The following is a 17,962-nucleotide window of genomic DNA, read 5'->3' on the forward strand; positions in this document are numbered from 1 at the left end:
CTCACCACTCTCTGTGTGAAGAAATGTTTTCTCATCTCGGTCCTAAAAGACTTCCCCCTTATCCTTAAGCTGTGACCCCTGGTTCTGGACTCCCCCAACATCGGGAACAATCTTCCCGCATCTAGCCTCTCCAACCCCTTAAGAATTTTATATGTTTCTATAAGATCCCCCCTCAGTCTTCTAAATTCCAGCGAGTACAAGCCCAGTCTATCCAGTCTTTCCTCATATGCAAGTCCCGCCATCCCAGGGATCAATCTGGTGAACCTTCTCTGTACTCCCTCTAAGGCAAGAACGTCTTTCCTCAGGTTAGGAGACCAAAACTGCACACAATACTCCAGGTGCAGTCTCACCAAGGCCCTGTACAACTGCAGCAGAACCTCTCTGCTCCTAAACTCAAATCCTCTTGCTATGAATGCCAACATACCATTCGCTTTCTTCACTGCCTGCTGCACCTGCATGCTTGCTTTCAATGATTGGTGCACCATGACACCCAGGTCACATTGCATCTCCCCTTCTCCCAATCGGTCACCATTCAGGTAATACTCTGCTTTCCTGTTCTTGCCGCCAAAGTGGATAACCTCACATTTATCCACATTATATTGCATCTGCCATGCATTTGCCCACTCGCCTAATCTATCCAAGTCACTCTGCAGCCTCCTAGCATCCTCCTCGCATCTGAGGTCTCTTTTGGTTTTCTTACCATTTACTGCACTGCCATGATGCGGCATTTTAGATTTTAGAAATTAACCTAAAAGATCCCATACTGGTCACCCTTCTAAGGATTGGTGAGTTTTCCTAAACAGTAGTTCTTTTTAACAACTAAGGTAAGATTAACTGATCTATAATTGCTTAGTTCATCCTTGTCTCCCTTTATATTACATTTAACTTATGGCGCTGATGAAAGGTCATCGACTTGAAACATTATCACTGTTTCACTCTCCACAATGTCCAACTACAGTTTCACATCTTATTCAATAGCAACATTACTTTCTTGCTTTAGTAATTTCGACTCCAGATTCAAAACCAGGAATTACACTTGCCTTTTTTAACGTCGTTTTGCGCTGTCATCATAAATGATTTTTACTCCTCGAATGCAACGTTTTACAGGTCTCTGCATTAAAAGATACCTATCACCTCTCTGCTATCCTGCCATGCTTAGGATACTCTGCTGCAGTGTTTCACCGTCTGATTCTTTCTTCCGCTCAACCTGAGGTCAGCAGTATAAACATAAAGTTCAGTTCTGTTCTCCAAATGACTTACATATATATCTGAAGAAGGGTCTCGACCCGAAACGTCACCCATTCCTTCTCTCGTGAGATGCTGCCTGACCTGCTGAGTTACTCCAGCATTTTGTGAATAAATGCCTTTGATTTGTACCAGCATCTGCAGTTATTTTCCTACACTACATATATAGTAAGCAACGCAAGGCTCAAAGCTGACAGAGTTTGGGCAGCTGGTAGAGCAGCTCCAGTGACCCAGTTTCGACCCTGTCCCGTGTTGCTGTCTGTACTGAGTTTGCACATTCTCCCTGTGACTTCTTCGGTCTCCTCCAGGTCCTCTGGTTTTCTCCCACATCCCTAATATGTGATAGTTGGTAGGTTTAGTTTAGTTTAGTTTAGAGATACAGCATGGAAACAGGCCCTTCGGCCCCCCGAGTCCGCACCGACCAGCGATCCCCGCATATTAACACTCTCCTACACACACTAGGGACTATTTACACATACACCAAGGCAATTAACCTACATACCTGTACGTCTTTGGTGTGTGGGAGGAAACTGAAGATATCGGAGAAAACCCATGCGGTCACGGGGAGAACGTGCAAACTCCGTACCGGCAGCACCCGTAGTTGGGATCGAACCCAGGTCTCTGGCGCTGAAAGCGCTGTAAGGCAGCAACTCTGCCGCTGCGCCACCGTGGCCGCCCGGTGATTAATTGCACACTCTAAATTGCCCCTAACGTAAAGTTGAATGGGAGATCCTGGAGGGTTGGGGGGAGGGGGAAGTCAATGAGAGTGTGGAGAGCATAATGTGGGTTGGGGTAGGGTTAATGGAAAAGTAAATGCTTGATGGTTATGTGCATTTCCTGAGCCAAAGCACCTATTTTGTCACCGTATCTCACCATAAGAATTCATTGTTCCTCGTCAAGAGGTTTCATTTTTACCCTCTATACCTTTTGGTCTCTTCAACCATCTCTGCTTCCATGTGGCCCACGCTCTCCTTGTCCAGGTATTACCACCTTCACTTTAAGTGGGAGATTGTAAGGCATTTATTTTATCCCACTTAAACTCTCTCTAGCTCCCACTACCTCTTCAACTAATTCCAATGTAATTTAATGACCAATTTTTCCAGTACTACTGGCTATGTACCTTTTCCAAAACAGAAAACTTATGTCTCTCGAATTTCCTGGTATATCCATTGAAGGGGGAAGAAGAGAGATGATCATGCCTGATCATTGTGGAACTGTGTCTCATGTTTGTTGCTCCAGATTTTACAGGTTAATGCCAACCTCAATAATTGTTCTCTGACTCTGACAATCATCAGAAGTTAACCGACATCAGCCGACAGAGGTTTAGTTCTATAGCCTATGTTACACCAAAACGATGCCAATAAACAATCACCCATCTACATTAATCCACACTAATCCCATTTTATTCACTTCTGTCAGCTTCCCATATTTCATCATTCCCCGACATACCAGGGACGATTTACAGTGACCAAATGACTTATCAACAACTGCACCTTGAGATATGGGACATGAGACATATGCAATCACAGAGGGACATGTATAATTCTACACAAAATAGAACCAGAGGTCAGGATTGAACCTTGATCACTAGGGTTCTGTGGCAGTAGCTCTTCTCGCTGTGCGACTCTGCCTCTATGTACCTTCATTGCCACCACCAGGGTGGGGAATCTGTGGAATTCTATGCCACATAAGGCTGTGGAGACAAAGTCAGTGGATATATTTAAGGCAGAGTTCGATAGATTCATGATTAGTACGGGTGTCAGAGGTTATGGGAATAAGGCAGGAGAATGGGGTGAGGTGAGGGAGATAAATCAGCCATGATTGAATGGCGGAGTAGATGATGGGTCGAATGGCCTAATTCTACTTCTATCACTTATGATTTAATGATGATTGTATTTTGGTCCTTTTGTGTGGCACTTGTCTTTAAGTAGCAATCATTACAGTTCCAAAATTCTTACTCACCACTACAAGTTGACCTTCTTCATACTTAACAGTTCTCTCCTACCACTAATATGTAGAGTTTCTGTGGTTATATAATGGTTGGGGCACCAGAATCATAATCCAGCGATTGTGCATGGTGAGAATGATGAAATTAAGATCTGCAAATACGTTCACTCTGAGCTGTGGTGAACAATGCAGCTGAAACTATTAGATTGTTGTGAAAGCTCAACTAGTTCAATGCCTCTCCTGTGTGTAAATTCAGTCATTCCTTGAAGGACTAATTTCTCAGGGCTACCAGGGCTGGGCAATAAATGCACCTACACGCAAACGCCCTCAAATAACTGAGCAATAGAGTGTGGTAAGGGAACTGAGCTGTCTTTATATTCTGACTGTTGAACAAATCTCATATATGTCTCATATATGAATGGTAATACTGAATGGTAATGTCACATGCACTCATGTGATGAGATGTATTCCTTACGATTTAATTTGTACGAACATAATCACAGCATTACAGGTCTAGACTGCAATTAGTTTGTAATTACAGCACGTACCAAATTGCAGAATATTTATAGGGGCTTACAGAGTGATGGAATATTATTCATTGTATATAAATCAAAATGTTTGCCTACATTCAAATATTATGCAGTTTCATCAATGTTGTCAGAAGTGTTTGGCGTCTCTGTTATTTTGAGCGTTGTGTAACAGTAACTGTGACAGGGAGTTATTTACTTGAGGAGTGCTTCAAAGTCTCTCAGCTTCACTTATTTTCTGTCAGAATGACTTTTGTGTTGTTAAGTTTATTTAAATCATACTTCTTAGGCAAAAGTTCAATTCAGCAACCATGCCCATTCAACTCATTACTTGAATTATGTTGCCGGGCATTGACTGTTTGCAGATGTAAGGTTGATGTCCCTCGGTCTGTGTCAAAATCTCTAGCTGTTTTCCCATCAATTACTTTGCAGCCAGAAGCCACACTGGCTGTCGGGCTGTGGCTGTGAATTATGTTCCACATCCCTGTGGTCCCTGCCTTGCGTTCCCAGCGTAGGAAGAGAAGCTGGGGTTGTTTTGGTGAAGCTGTTTTGATTACACTCAGCGCTGGGTGGCAGTTTGCCTTTTTCAGACAATTACCTATTGTTTATCACCGACAGAGATTCTCATTTCGTGCGAGTGCACGGGCGAAGTGACTCTGCATCTGAAACTGAATCTTTCTATTGTCTCTGTGGTATTAAGTGTTTGGGAGGTGGATAATGTTGTCTGACAGGGTTGTTTCTGAGGTGATTAACCTTACTCTCCGAGTCACAGGTAAATGCCTTTGGGCATCACCCTCCCACCTGAGATTCTGGCACTCTGCCTGTGCAGCTATGAAACCCTCAGTGCCCCCTTCACTTACACCAACAACGACGCACTCCAGATCCTTTACTAATCAAGTCCACTCCGCCAAAGGAACAGGCACAATGGTGCAGCTGGTAGAGCTGCTGCCTCACATTGCCAGGGATCCAGGTCCGCTCCTAACCTCGGGTGCTGTCCGTGTGGGGTTTGCACGTTCTCCTTGGGTTTCTAGATTTTAGATTTAGAGATACTGCGCGGAAACAGGCCCTTCGGCCCACCGAGTCCACGTCGCCCAGCGATCCCCGCACATACATTAACACTATCCTACACACACTAGGGACATTTTTTTAAAAACATTTGCCCAGCCAATTAACCTACATACCTGTACGTCTTTGGAGTGTGGGAGGAAACCGAAGATCTCGGAGAAAACCCACGCAGGTCACGGGGAGAACGTACAAACTCCGTACAGACGGCGCCCGTAGTCAGGATCGAACCTGAGTCTCCGGCGCTGCATTCGCTGTAAGGCAGCAACTCTACCGCTGCGCCACCGTGCCGCCCCTGTGCCGTGCACAGGTTTCCTCCCAGTGCTCTGATTTCCTCCTACATCCCAAAGATATGCTGGTTTGTAGGTTAATTGGCCTCTGTAAATTGCCCCTAGTGTATATGGAGTGAAAGTTGGATAACATAGAACTAATGTGAATGGTTGATGGTTGGCGTGGCAAGGCCTTGAAAGCTCAACTGAGCAAGGAACAATTTAGCTGTGTCCAAACTTACCAGAATGGTCTGTTGGGTATTACAGTTTTGGTGCTTAAACAAACCCATCCCAAACATCTAAATGGGGATAAATGTATGACATTGTCTTACCTTAAATTCAATATGGCAGAATCTTCCTTTGCAATCCTTGGGTACATCCAGCCCCACTGGTAATGCAAATACACTCAATGGTGAGAACTGCAGGGTTTGCTGGTCACACAAAGATCATGATACAACTAAATCCATGATTCAAAATAAAAGGCCATACCTTTAGAAAGGAGATAAGGAGGAATTTATTTAGTCAGAGGGTGGTAAATCTATGGAAATCATTGCCACAGACGGCAGTGGGGGATATATCATTGGATATTTTTTAGGCACAGATGGACAGATTCTTGATTAATAAGGGTGTCGGGGGTTATGGAGAGAAGGCCTGCGGCTTGCCTGCAGTCCGTCTGTCTTTTGTGTTCTTTGTTGTTTTTGTCTGAATTGTAGTTTAATATGATGTAGTGTTGTATGTTATGTTTTGGGGGGGGGGGGGTGGGAGGGAACGGGAACTGTAACATTCTCTCTCCAGAACGGAGACGTGACCTTTGTTCTGTGTCGTGTCTCCGTTCCCGTTGCGGCCTACCACCGGCCATTCACCTGGGAACACCTGGGGCTCTGGTTCGCAGAGCCCGCGGCGCGGACTCACCACCTGCGGCGCTGGCTGCCTGCGGATGCTGCGGGAACGGCTGCGACTCGTCTCCGGAGGCTCCGGTCGCGGGCCGCGTGGACGTCGGAAGCCCGCAGGCCCCTGGATGGGGGCCGACATCAGGAGCACCGGCAGCGGCAGCGGCAGCGTGTTCGCCCGCCCCGAATCGCGGGGCTTGGGTCGGCCCGCCACGGACCTTTCACCGTCCGGCGCGGCCTGAAATAGGCCGTTGACCTTTCATCGCCCAGCGGGGGCTTCAATATCGGGAGCCCCGACCGCCCCGACGTGGCAACTCCAACAGCCTGACCGCGGGACAAGACGGCAGGGAAGAGAAAAATACATTTTGGCCTTCCATCACAGAGAGGAGGGACTGGAGGAGACTCACTGTGATGGATGTTTCTTTTTGTTTGGTGTTAGTTGTGATTGTATGTGTTATTGCATTTTTATTGATTAATCTTATTGGTCTTATTGTTCAACTGCGGGTAATGTTTCATTTTACTACACATTTATGTGTATGTAACAAATAAACGACTATTGACTATTGACTATTGACTATTGATTGAGAGGGAAAGATAGATCAGCCATGATTGAATGGTGGAGTTGACTCGATGGGCTGAACGGCCTAATACCGCTCCTATAACTTATGAACCTTAGTTTAGTTTAGAGGTACAGCGCAGAAACAGGCCCTTCGGCACACCGAGTCCACGCCAACCGGCGATTCCCGCACATTAACACTATCCTACATTCACTAGGGGCAAGTTTACACTTATACCAAGCCAATTAACCTACAAACCTGTATGAATGAATGAATGAATGAATAAGTTTATTGGCCAAGTATGCATATACAAGGAATGTGTCTTGGTGCTCCGCTCACCAATGACAACACAAACATACAGTTAACAATGAAGAATAAAGCATAAATACATCAAAACAGTAAGGATAAAACATTACGGTCTAAACATGTGGGTGAAAATAAACCAGAGCAAAAAAGAGACTACAGACTTTGGTTATTGAGTAGAACTATCAGTCGTGGGAAAAAAAGCTGTTTTTATGTCTGGCTGTGGCTGCTTTGACAGTCCGGAGTCGCCTTCCAGAGGGAAGTGCTTCGAAGAGTTTGTGGCCAGGGTGCGTCTTTGGAGTGTAGGAGGAAACCGAAGATCTCGGAGAAAACCCACGTAGGTCACGGGGGAACGTACAAACTCCGTAGGGACAGCACCCGTAATCAGGATCGAACCCGGGTCTCCGGCACTGCAAACGCTGTAAGGCAGCAACTCTATCACTGCGCCATCGTGCCGCCCCTTGTGAACAACTGAGTGCCTTGCAAGGCATGCTCCGAGTTGCTGGAAATATGGACTGGGGAAGAATGACAGGACAGGATTCTTCCCTGAAGGGACTTAATGAATTAGATGCACTTGTGTGACGATCGTCTGCAGTTCCTTGTTTCTATAGATAGAAATCACCATTAACGTGCCAAGAGTTTGGTTATGAACATGCTAACTGACTGCACTCAAACATGCCACTGTACGGCAAATAATTTGGTGGCCATCATTGCCAAGAATGCGTGTGTGTTTTTTTTCAGTTTCAAATTGCAAAATGAATTTAATTTCCACAACTGTCATGGTGGGATTTGGAATCATATCTCACGTGTGATTCTGATGTGGTAACTCCCCACCACCACTACACTTAAGTCATAACACATGGCTGGAGGAAATCACCTCCCTGATATTTATATCTTATTGGAGACCCTTGGACTATCTTTGATCAGAATTTACTGGACTTTATCTTGCACTAAATGTTATTCCCTTTATCATGTGTCTATTCACTGTGGATGGCTCGATTCTAATCATGTATCGTCTTTCCGATGACTGGTTAGCATGCAACAGAAGCTTTTCACTGTACCTCGTGTAGGAAAATAACTGCAGATGCTGGTACAAATCGAAGGTACCACAAAATGCTGGAGTAACTCAGCAGGTCAGGCAGCATCTAGGAGAGAAGGAATGGGTGACGTTTCGGGTCGAGACCCTTCTTCAGACTGATGTCAGGGGTGCGGACAAAGAAAAGATATAGATGGAGACAGGAAGACAGTGGGAGAACTGGGAAGGGGGCGGGGAAGAGAGGGACAGAGGAACTCTCTAAAGTTAGAGAAGTCAATGTTCATACTGCTGGGCTGTAAGCTGCCCAAGCGAAATATGAGGTGCTGTTCCTAAGTTTCACTGTACCTCAGTACTCATGACAAAAAACTAAACTAATACTATGTCTGTTGTGTACTGTGAGTCATTAGAGAAAAATATTTAGCCTAATTCACATCACTGATCCATTCTTCTGTTCAGCCTTTAACAGGAACTCAATTAGGAGGATGAACTAGCAAGCTCTCATCCCAACACCATCTTCCATTTGGAAATGAAATATTATCTGAAGACGGAGTCGTAAGTTCAGGTAACATTTTGTAGTGACCCCGACTGTGATCATCTAGATAGGAAAGACCATGTTTCAATGTTTAAAGCTGAAGTGTTCAGTGTTCCTATTCACGTTAAACACCCCTGTTCATACAAGACAAAGCAAATGCCCATATGACCTTGTGCATCTTCTTTTTGATATTTTACACTGTATTTGCTTCCCATTGGTAGGTTTGATGCCCTTTTCCAGTACTTGGAAGCTGCACTGATTTATAGAATTCATAGGTCCAATATTGAGAGTATTTCCACATTTCTTTTCCTCGTGATGATGGTGATTATCTGAACAAGCAAATACTAAAAAAACTGGTCCCGTATTGAGTGTGCGTTGTAGTAGCCTGCAGTCAGTAAGCATGTAGATAAGCAAATTCTTGGCAGGTTAATGGTGATTTCTCAATCTGCACCCAATTTCTGGCAATTTAATGGATACATTGTTCCCTTTTTGTTCTGGCACTGTAATGGTGTCTCTTCGGCAGATCCTTGGGATTGAGGATGATTAACTTCCATTCCAGTTTTCTGGTTCTGAGGTAACTAGGAAAGCTAAAGACTCCCCTACAGATTTTGTTTCAGGGGTGTAGCCTGCCCAATGGAGCCAACTGTGTGTGACTCGTGCCTCAGTGCTGGAGATGTTGCTCTTTTAAAAAAAATATTTAGAGCTTTTATTCAAATAAGCACAAATACAGAGTAACAAAATCAAGACTGCCATTGGGCAGTTTGCAAACAACAATCAAACAGTTACCTGATTAAAATATTGTCAACTTTATCTGCAATACACTCGACCCCCTGCGGCAACCAGCATTCACGGTAGGCCTCCAGGATCCCAATGGACACCGCGTGCTCCATCTCCAGGGGCACCAGAGCACGAACGCAGGCCCAGAAGAGGGGCAGGTAGTCGACTCGGGCAGAACCCTCAACTGCCCGCTACCTGGACCCACGAATGGTCATCTTGCCCTGGCCTAGGGGTAAGCCAGCAGGGCGACCCCTTCCCCCACCCACCCTCCATCCCGACCCTCAAGCCTCTGTACTGGAGGGGATGTTGCTCGGTGGTTTGCTTATCATTCCAGTGAATGCTCATGTCTTAGTTTAGTTTAGAGATACAGTGCAGAAACAGGCCCTTTGGCCCATCGAGTCCGCGCCGACCAGCAATCCCTCTACTCTAACACTCATCCTACAGCGACCACTCTACTCTAGCACTCATGTTTTAGTTTAGTTTAGAGATACAGTGCGGAAACAGGCCCTTTGGCCCACCGAGTCCGCCCCGACCAACGATCCCTCTACTCTAGCACACATCCTACAGCGATCATTCTACTCTAGCACTCATCCTACTCACCCTACAGCGATCATTCTACTCTAGCACTCATCCTACTCATCCTACAGCGACTATACACTAGCACTCATCCTACTCATCCTACAGCGACTGTACACTAGCACTCATCCTACTCACCCTACAGCGATCCCTCTACTCCAGCACTCATCCTACAGCGACCACTCTACTCTAGCACTCATGTTTTAGTTTAGTTTAGAGATACAGTGTGGAAACAGGCCCTTTACTCTAGCACTCACCCTACTCATCCTACAGCGATCCCATTACTCTAGCACTCATCCTACTAGGAACAATTAGCAATGTTTTTAATCTAAGCCAATTAACCTACAAACCTGTACATCTTTGGAGTGTGGGATGAAACCGGTGCACCCCAGCAGAACCCACGCGGTCACGGGGAGAATGTACAAACTACGTACAGACAGCAACTGTAGTCAGGATTGAACCAGGGTCTCTGGCACTGTAAGGCAGGAACTTTACCACTGCGCCACCTTGCCGTCCTTTGAAAGTTTGGCACCTTTACAGCAAATGCTTCAAGTGATGAGTGGCTATTTATTTTACTGTATGATTCTTCTTTCCTGCTACATTGCAAATTGAAAAGCTTATGTACACGGTTTGAACTTTGATTGAAATGTACACCTCACAGGATCGCGTTGCAATCTTCCAAAATCCTCTCTCAATGCCACCAGTGGAAAACAGAAATGTTCAGATGTCAGAGATGAGAGAGCGACCTTTAATATTAACATCTTTTCAAGTGTTGGTGATAAGTTTACAAGAAAGACTGAAGCATTCACAGCTGCCAGGCCAAATAAAAATGTTTTGGAAAATGAACTCTTCAATAAACTTTAATCTTCTTTGCTTGTCCATGTGCCCGGGGCACTGTGATATATGCTTGAAGATAATGACTGAGCTGAAGGACGAGCAGTTAATAAAAACACGGTTAAAAAGGTAAACCTTTTATGGAAATGTATCTCTGGCTTTAATTGTTCATAAGTCAATTTAAATGATGGCTGAAGTGTTTTATTTATTGAGATTTATTTTTTGCAGTGTGTCCCGATTTATTATTTATGAAAGAGATTAAGGTGTCGGGAATAAGGGATTTCTTAATGGCAGCTGAAGCAGCCGGTACAAATCCCAGCGATTCAGGTGTACACTATTTCTCGATGAACCAGTTCTTTGCCTGTCAAAACTGAACTGTTCAGACTCTGTTTGAAATCAGACTCCATTGATGTCTCAGTGGGAAATGGGCAGCTCAGATTTCCTAACAAGGTGTTTTCAAAGGGAAGAGCCTTGGAGATGTGGTTCATGGTAAACGCACTGCGGGGCATTGCTCTTTCACCCATGCGAGTCTCACACCAATTGCACAGTCATGTCAGCATCACCTGTGATCTGATCCCCTGTGGAATGAATGCACTCCAGGGGCACCATATTACCTTCTGTGAAATAGTGTAATTGAATAACTGCATGTGCCTGAGCTGGGCTGGAATGACAACGAAAACTGCAACCGGATTATTCATTCATGTTTCACTCTGCTCTAATCCAACGGCCAATTCCAGAAATGTTACTTAACATTAAAAAGCATGACCGAGACAGCAACCGGCAGCATAAAGAGTGAGCATTTTTTAACGTGTAGGGAAGTTTTCCAAAAGGGATACTAGAAAGACGTGAGAGAGGGAAAGGAAAAGAACAAGTCACCTCACCTCCAGCATTCACACATGAAGAGGTTTAAGACCTCTCCGGCAGCTACATTGTCTCCAGGACAACAGGGGTGGGCGACTGACTCGGAGTCATGCCCCTTCCATTTCATTTCAGTATTATTTTTTAAATCTACTTTGCTTCGACTCTTCACCTCACAATGCAGTACCTGCCAGTCCCATGTGAGAGAGCGTGGAGCACTATCATGTTTTCATGGGTCACCCATTTCCATGCCAGAGAGCTAGAGGCTCTACTTTATTTTCCACTAGACCAAGTGGACCCGTTGGGCCCAAACCACTCCTGCATTGGTGCAGCACCCTCTCCTCCCCCACTCCCCCTTCCCCTCTCTTCCACCCCCCCCCCCACTCCCCCATCCCCTCTCCCCTCCCTCCCTTCCCCCCCCCCCCCCCCCGGAGCAACCTGCGGTTGCCTTAGCAACTCACCTCCCGGCCCCGGCGGCCGCCATTGGTGGAGCGAGGGGGGGGGGGGGGGGGGAGAGAGACCTGTCCCGTCCCAGTGTGGGGATGTTCAGTTGTAGACAGTGGCGGCTCTCCCACTGTTGCTGAGCCGCTGGACTCTGGGCGGCGTGGGGAAGGCGCTGAGCCAGGCCGGGGAGAGGAGAAGGGACGGGGGAGCCGAAGGTAGGCCCAGCGTCAGGCCCAGGCCTCGGCCTCCACCTCCACCATCGCCCTGCCTCACCGCCGCTGCTGCTGCTGCCGCCTTTCCCCTCGGCCCACCTCAGGCTCATGGTTACCCGGTCACGTCCAGGCCCAGGCCCAGGCTCTGGCTGCTTCCCCCGGCACCAGGCCTGGCTCTCCCGCCCCCAAGAGACAGGCAGCTGAGCCCTGCTCAACGGCCCTCAACTGTGCGGGCACGGTCGTGTTTGTTCTGCGCACACACGGATGCGGCGGCCATCTTACGTAAGTACCAGATCAACGGAGCCCCAACTGTGCATGCGTGGTTTTTTCAACTTTAAAATGTGAATAACTTAAAACATATCAAGACAAGTCAAGTCAATTTTATTTGTATAGCACATTTAAAAACAACCCACGTTGACCAAAGTGCTGCACATCTGATTAGGAAAAAAAAAGAAACAACATACAGTGGCAGGCAGCCAAACACAACGGCGCGGCCATCTTGAACAAAATGTTTAACTAAAGCAGAATGGTGTCCCGCGGCCGCGCCGCACCGGGCGATGGAAGGCCCCGCGGCCGAGCCGCACCGGGCGCTGTTCAGTCCCGCGGCCGAGCCGCGCCGGGTGATGGAAGGCCCTGCGGAAGAGACCTAAAAAAAAAGAAAGATTTCCCCCACCCACACCCCCCCCCACATACCCACCCACCCTCACCACCCCCCCCCTCACCACCCCCCCCCCTCACCACCCCCCCCACCCCCACCACCCCCCCCCCCCACCCCCACCCCCACCCCCACATACACAACCAAAACAAAACACCCCACCACCAACACACAAACAAAAAGGACAAAGGACAAACAGACTGCCAGCAAGAGCAAATATTGCACCTGGTCTCCGTGGAAAACCCATAACACTGATTTCAATTAAACGTCTTCCATAGGTTCACGGGACGACGGTGAGTAAGTTGGGCCTAAAATTGTCGCGCTATCGTGTACCCTTTTGGTTGTAGTTCAGGAACAAACAAACATACGAGAGTTTTAGTATATAGATGTTCTGCCCAATCCTATGTTTTTTTCTTTGGACGCCTCAGGCTTGCAGTTACTGTGACTTTTTGCAGTGCTTCCATGTGTTTTTTTTTCCCCCACTTTAGATCACAATTAATTTAAAAAAACTATAATAAAACATTTTCACGTTATATTATGTATAACCTGCTACTATTTATTACACAGGTGGGATACATTGTGAATCTTATGCACAACACTCGCCTGCAACTATTACATCTTATTGTAAGGTTGACACAGTGGTACAGCGGTCAATATCTGCATGAGAGAAGGGGAGAAAATAGGGGCAAAATACATCAGAAATGGAAAGCCTCTTGTTGTGTTAATATTGCTTTGGTTGACATAAGATGCTCATTGTACTCTTGAATCTGCATTCCTGAAAATATTTAGAGCAAGTCTTTTGCAATGGAGTTTGCATATCCCCCTCACATGATGCAGACTACAGAGTTATGATTCATAACTCCAACATTCATATTTTCACATGTGATTTACGTGCATTCAACATCAGATGAATCTCGGGTCAAAATCTCATGATCAGGATAAATAAAGACAACCACTCATCCTTGTATTTCATGATCTGGACACGTACACCTCACAAAATACTTTAGTTGGAGGAGCATGATGTTATCCAGCTTCTGTTGTTCTCAAATTAATGTTCATGCTACTGCCTTGACATGCAATTTGGATATGAACGAGAATGATTTCTGAGACTGAATAAAGCTAGCCTATATTCACTGGAGTTAGAATAAAAATTGTTATTATAACATTCAAGATTCGGGTGGTGATTGGAGGAATCAGTCTGAAGAATCATTGAATCAGCCTGAAGAAGGGTCCTGACCCGAGATGTCACCCATCACTGTTCTCCAGAGTTGCTGCCTGACCCGCTGAGTCACTCCAGCACTTTGTGTCCTTTTTTTAACTTAGGGGATGTTATCAGAAGCTGGTAAGAAATTCATCGGCATGTTGGTTTGTTTAGGTTAGTTTAGTTTAGAGATACCATGTGAGAACAGGCCCTTCGGTCCACTAATTCCGCGCCGACCAACGATCGCCCATTCACTAGTTCCACGTTACCCCAGTTTTGCTTCTTAAACACTACGAGCAATTTACAGAAGCTAATTGACCCACAAGCCTTTGGAATGTGGGAGGCAGCCAGAGAAATCCCACGCAATCACAGGCAGAAAATACAGGCACAATACAGACAGCCGCTTCGTCAGGGTTGAACTCTGACCTCTGGCGCTGTAAGGCAGCAACTTTACTGCTGTGCCACTGTGCTGACCTTTTTGTAGCTTATTTGGCCTCTGTAAATTGCCCTTAGTGTAGGGAATGGATGGGGAAGTGGGATAACAGAACTAGTGTGAATGGTCAGGCTGGACTCAGCATGCCAACGGACCTGATTCCATGCTGCACCTTTCATTAAGCAAAAGGAGATGATAAAATAGCAAGAGTAAATGGAAGAAATATAGTATATCCAAGGTTTGATCAACTGGTGGAGCAAACCTGTAGCAAACCAGCAAACTGGTGGAGTAAAGGTTATGGTGGCATCGAGGTAGAGTTGCTGCCTTACAGCGCCAGAGACCTGTGTTTGATCCTGACTATGAATGTTTGTCTATATGGAGTTTGTATGTGATAGGTGGTTGGTGGGACTAGGTGGGCCGAAGGGCTTGGTTCCATGCTGTATCTTTCAATCGATCAAAGTCTGTGGATTCTGTTGGCCACTGATTCAAGAGGTCTGATGATCGACCAGCTTGTTTAATGTTTTGCTCTGAGATGATTTACAAGTCTCTCCCAATTGAGAGAATGCCAACATGGAATCTAATTGCCCATCCATGAATTTGAGCTGGGGGCAAAAAGAGTCAATGCCTTCTCATTTGGTTTGAGACAACTGTTTGTTGCATACAATGTACTATAGGTCCATTGCGGCACAGTGGCACAATGGTAGAGTTGCTTCCACACAGCGCCAGAGGCCCAGGTTCAATCTTGACAACAGGTGCTTGACTGTACAGAGTTTGCACATCTCCCTGTGATCGTGTGGGTTTTCTCCGGGCGCTCCAGTTTCCTCCCACACTCCAAAGACGTACTGCTTTGTAGGTTAATTCTCTTTGGTAAAATTGTACATTGTCCCGAAGGCAGACACAAAAAGTTGGAGTAACTCAGCGGGTCTGGCAGCTTCTCTGGAGAAAAGGAATGGGTGACTTTTCAGGACGAGAGCCTTCTTCAGACTCGGTAAATTGTCCCTCATGTGCAGGATGGTGTTAGTGTTTGGGGTGATCACTGGTCGGGGTGGACTTGGTGGGCCGAAGGGCCTGTTCCTGGGCTTTAAAGTCTGTAGGTGCATTTGATAGAGTGAGCAGGAGTCTTCTTCATCCTCAAAGAGGTTAAATATAGCCTCCACACTCTGGAGTGTTTAAATACACTTTAAAAGAAACCAATGTGGAAGAGAATGCGAAAATCTGACATTTCATCCATGAAAGGTTCTCCCTAATGGAAGTTTACAAAAGGAGTACTGTTCCAACTTCACTGATGTAAGCACTGACATATCACGGCTCCTCGGTTCTCTTCAAGCAGTATTCACGTGAGACCATTTAGAGGAACAAGAAGCATAGTTCTTGTCAGCTGACTCTGTGGCTGGCATTCCCCAGAAAATTTAGATTTTCACAGCTCGTCCTTCATCTATTCAGTCTCAATAGATGCCTCTTGGCACCTGGGTAATGATTTGCAAACACAAGGCTGGCTTTCATTTGGTCATTATGATAACAGAATGCTACTTGCATTTTTCAAACATTTAGAGAATAGCAGCTGTGACTGAAGTGAGGAGTTTTGCTATTCAGAATGTAAGTGCCTTTTCTTGCAGCTGCAATCCACCCAGGCCATTGAAGGATGGGAGTGCTGGGTCTGTCACACCCCGAGACAGACGTTGTACTAGTACTGGTCCTCTTCTGTTCCACACACCACCGACAATAACAGGACCAAGCTGCCACCGATAATTTGCCTTGGACTGGCATCACTCTTCAGGCAGTGAGGCAATGTGCATGGTCTTGTAGATAAACAATAGAGTCAGAAAGTGCAATGCTACACTGATGACTCAGTTCTGCTTGGCAGTAATGATCGCAATGGAGAAACAAAAGAAACAAACTTACTAAATCGGTCAAATCAATCAAGCTATGCAGGCAGATAGGATTATTTAAAATTGGTATCATGTTCAGCATGGATATCATGGACTAAATGGCCTGGTCCTGTGCTGTACTGATTTATGTTCTATGTTCTAAGCCGGATAGTCACTAATTGACTTCTGTTTGGTGGTAGCAGGAGGGTGAGACAAATTGAATTTATTGCCAGGTCCAAATAAAGTTCAAAGTCTGTTGTGATGCAATGCCCACTTGAAGAGCCTGCTCAAGTTTCAGGCATTTTGAAACCTGGGGGCTGGTGGAACTGCTGGGATTCTCAGATAAAGAGAGTTTCAGCCCCTGGTAGAGGTTGACCCTTCGCTTTGAGTCCATCAGCCTTTGGGTGAGTGTGAGGAGGGTCAAACTCCTCAGAGTTCCATGGCACTCCACTTATGCAAAGATGACATTTTATGTGAAGTCATAACATTTATTCGGCACGGTGACAAGGCAGTAGTGTTGCTGCCTTGCAGCACCAGACACCTGGGTTCGATCCCGACCACGGATGCTGTTTGTACAGAGTTTGTACGTTCTCCCTGTGACCGCGTGGGTTTTCTCCGAGATCTTCGGTTTCCTCCCACACTCCAAAGACGTACAGGTTTGCAGGTTAATTGGCTTGGTATAAATGTAAATTGGCCTTAGTGTGTAGAATAGTGTTAGTGTGCAGGGATCGCTGGTCGGTACGGACGGTGGGCCGAAGGGCCTATTTCAATAGACAATAGACAATAGACAATAGGTGCAGGAGGAGGCCATTCGGCCCTTCGAGCCAGCACCGCCATTCAATGTGATCATGGCTGATCATACTCAATCAGTACCCCGTCCCTGCCTTTCCCCATACCCCCTGACTCCGCTATCCTTAAGAGCTCTATTGAGCTCTCTCTTGAATGCATTCAGAGAATTGGCCTCCACTGCCTTCTTTCCACGCTGTATTTCTAAACTAAACTTTAAACTAAACTAAACTAAGCATACCGCTGTGTGTATTGGTATTGCTTGTGCATCAATAACTCTGTGTTGTCCTTTTCATGGCAGGACATCTAACAGCATTATGCATTTGATCTATGGCCAACCATATCTTAAGTCAAGTCAAGTCAAGTCAATTTTATTTATATAGCACATTTAAAAACAGCCCACGTTGACCAAAGTGCTTAAGCCTTCATTCATCCAGGCTCCAGGTTAAAGTCTGGATTCTCCGGTTTCCTGGTCCTCTTTGCCACATTCCATGAAAAGTCCTCATTCACGCACCCTGCACACTGTTGAGTCCTGGCATCATTGTGCCTGTATTGCTGAATGAAACAGCTCTTTCTACTGACATGAGATTCTCTTTGTAAGATCAGAAAATGGTTGAAGAGGGAGGACCTTTTATCTCGGCAAAAGGCAATCGCAATTTGGGAAAGAGAATCAATTGGAAACGCTCCAAGCATTGGGTTGCTCGGTGGCATGGCCAACACGCCATGAAGAGCTTTGCTACCTGTGTTCACTGTCGCCGAAGGACTGCTACATGAGAAAGGCTGATGTCAAGGAGAAGCCAATGAGTGGAACTATACACCAATATCTCTGTGGCAGCCCTCTGGAATGAGGAAATGAGAGCAAGATCGATGCCAGCTCTTCCTCATGTTCTCATGTGCTTTGGGATTGACTCATGTTCTCCAAACAAATGAAAATCATTTCCATTCAGCGG

This window comes from Rhinoraja longicauda, chromosome 27 (genome assembly GCF_053455715.1).
Source record: "Rhinoraja longicauda isolate Sanriku21f chromosome 27, sRhiLon1.1, whole genome shotgun sequence".
Lineage (NCBI taxonomy): Eukaryota > Metazoa > Chordata > Chondrichthyes > Rajiformes > Arhynchobatidae > Rhinoraja > Rhinoraja longicauda.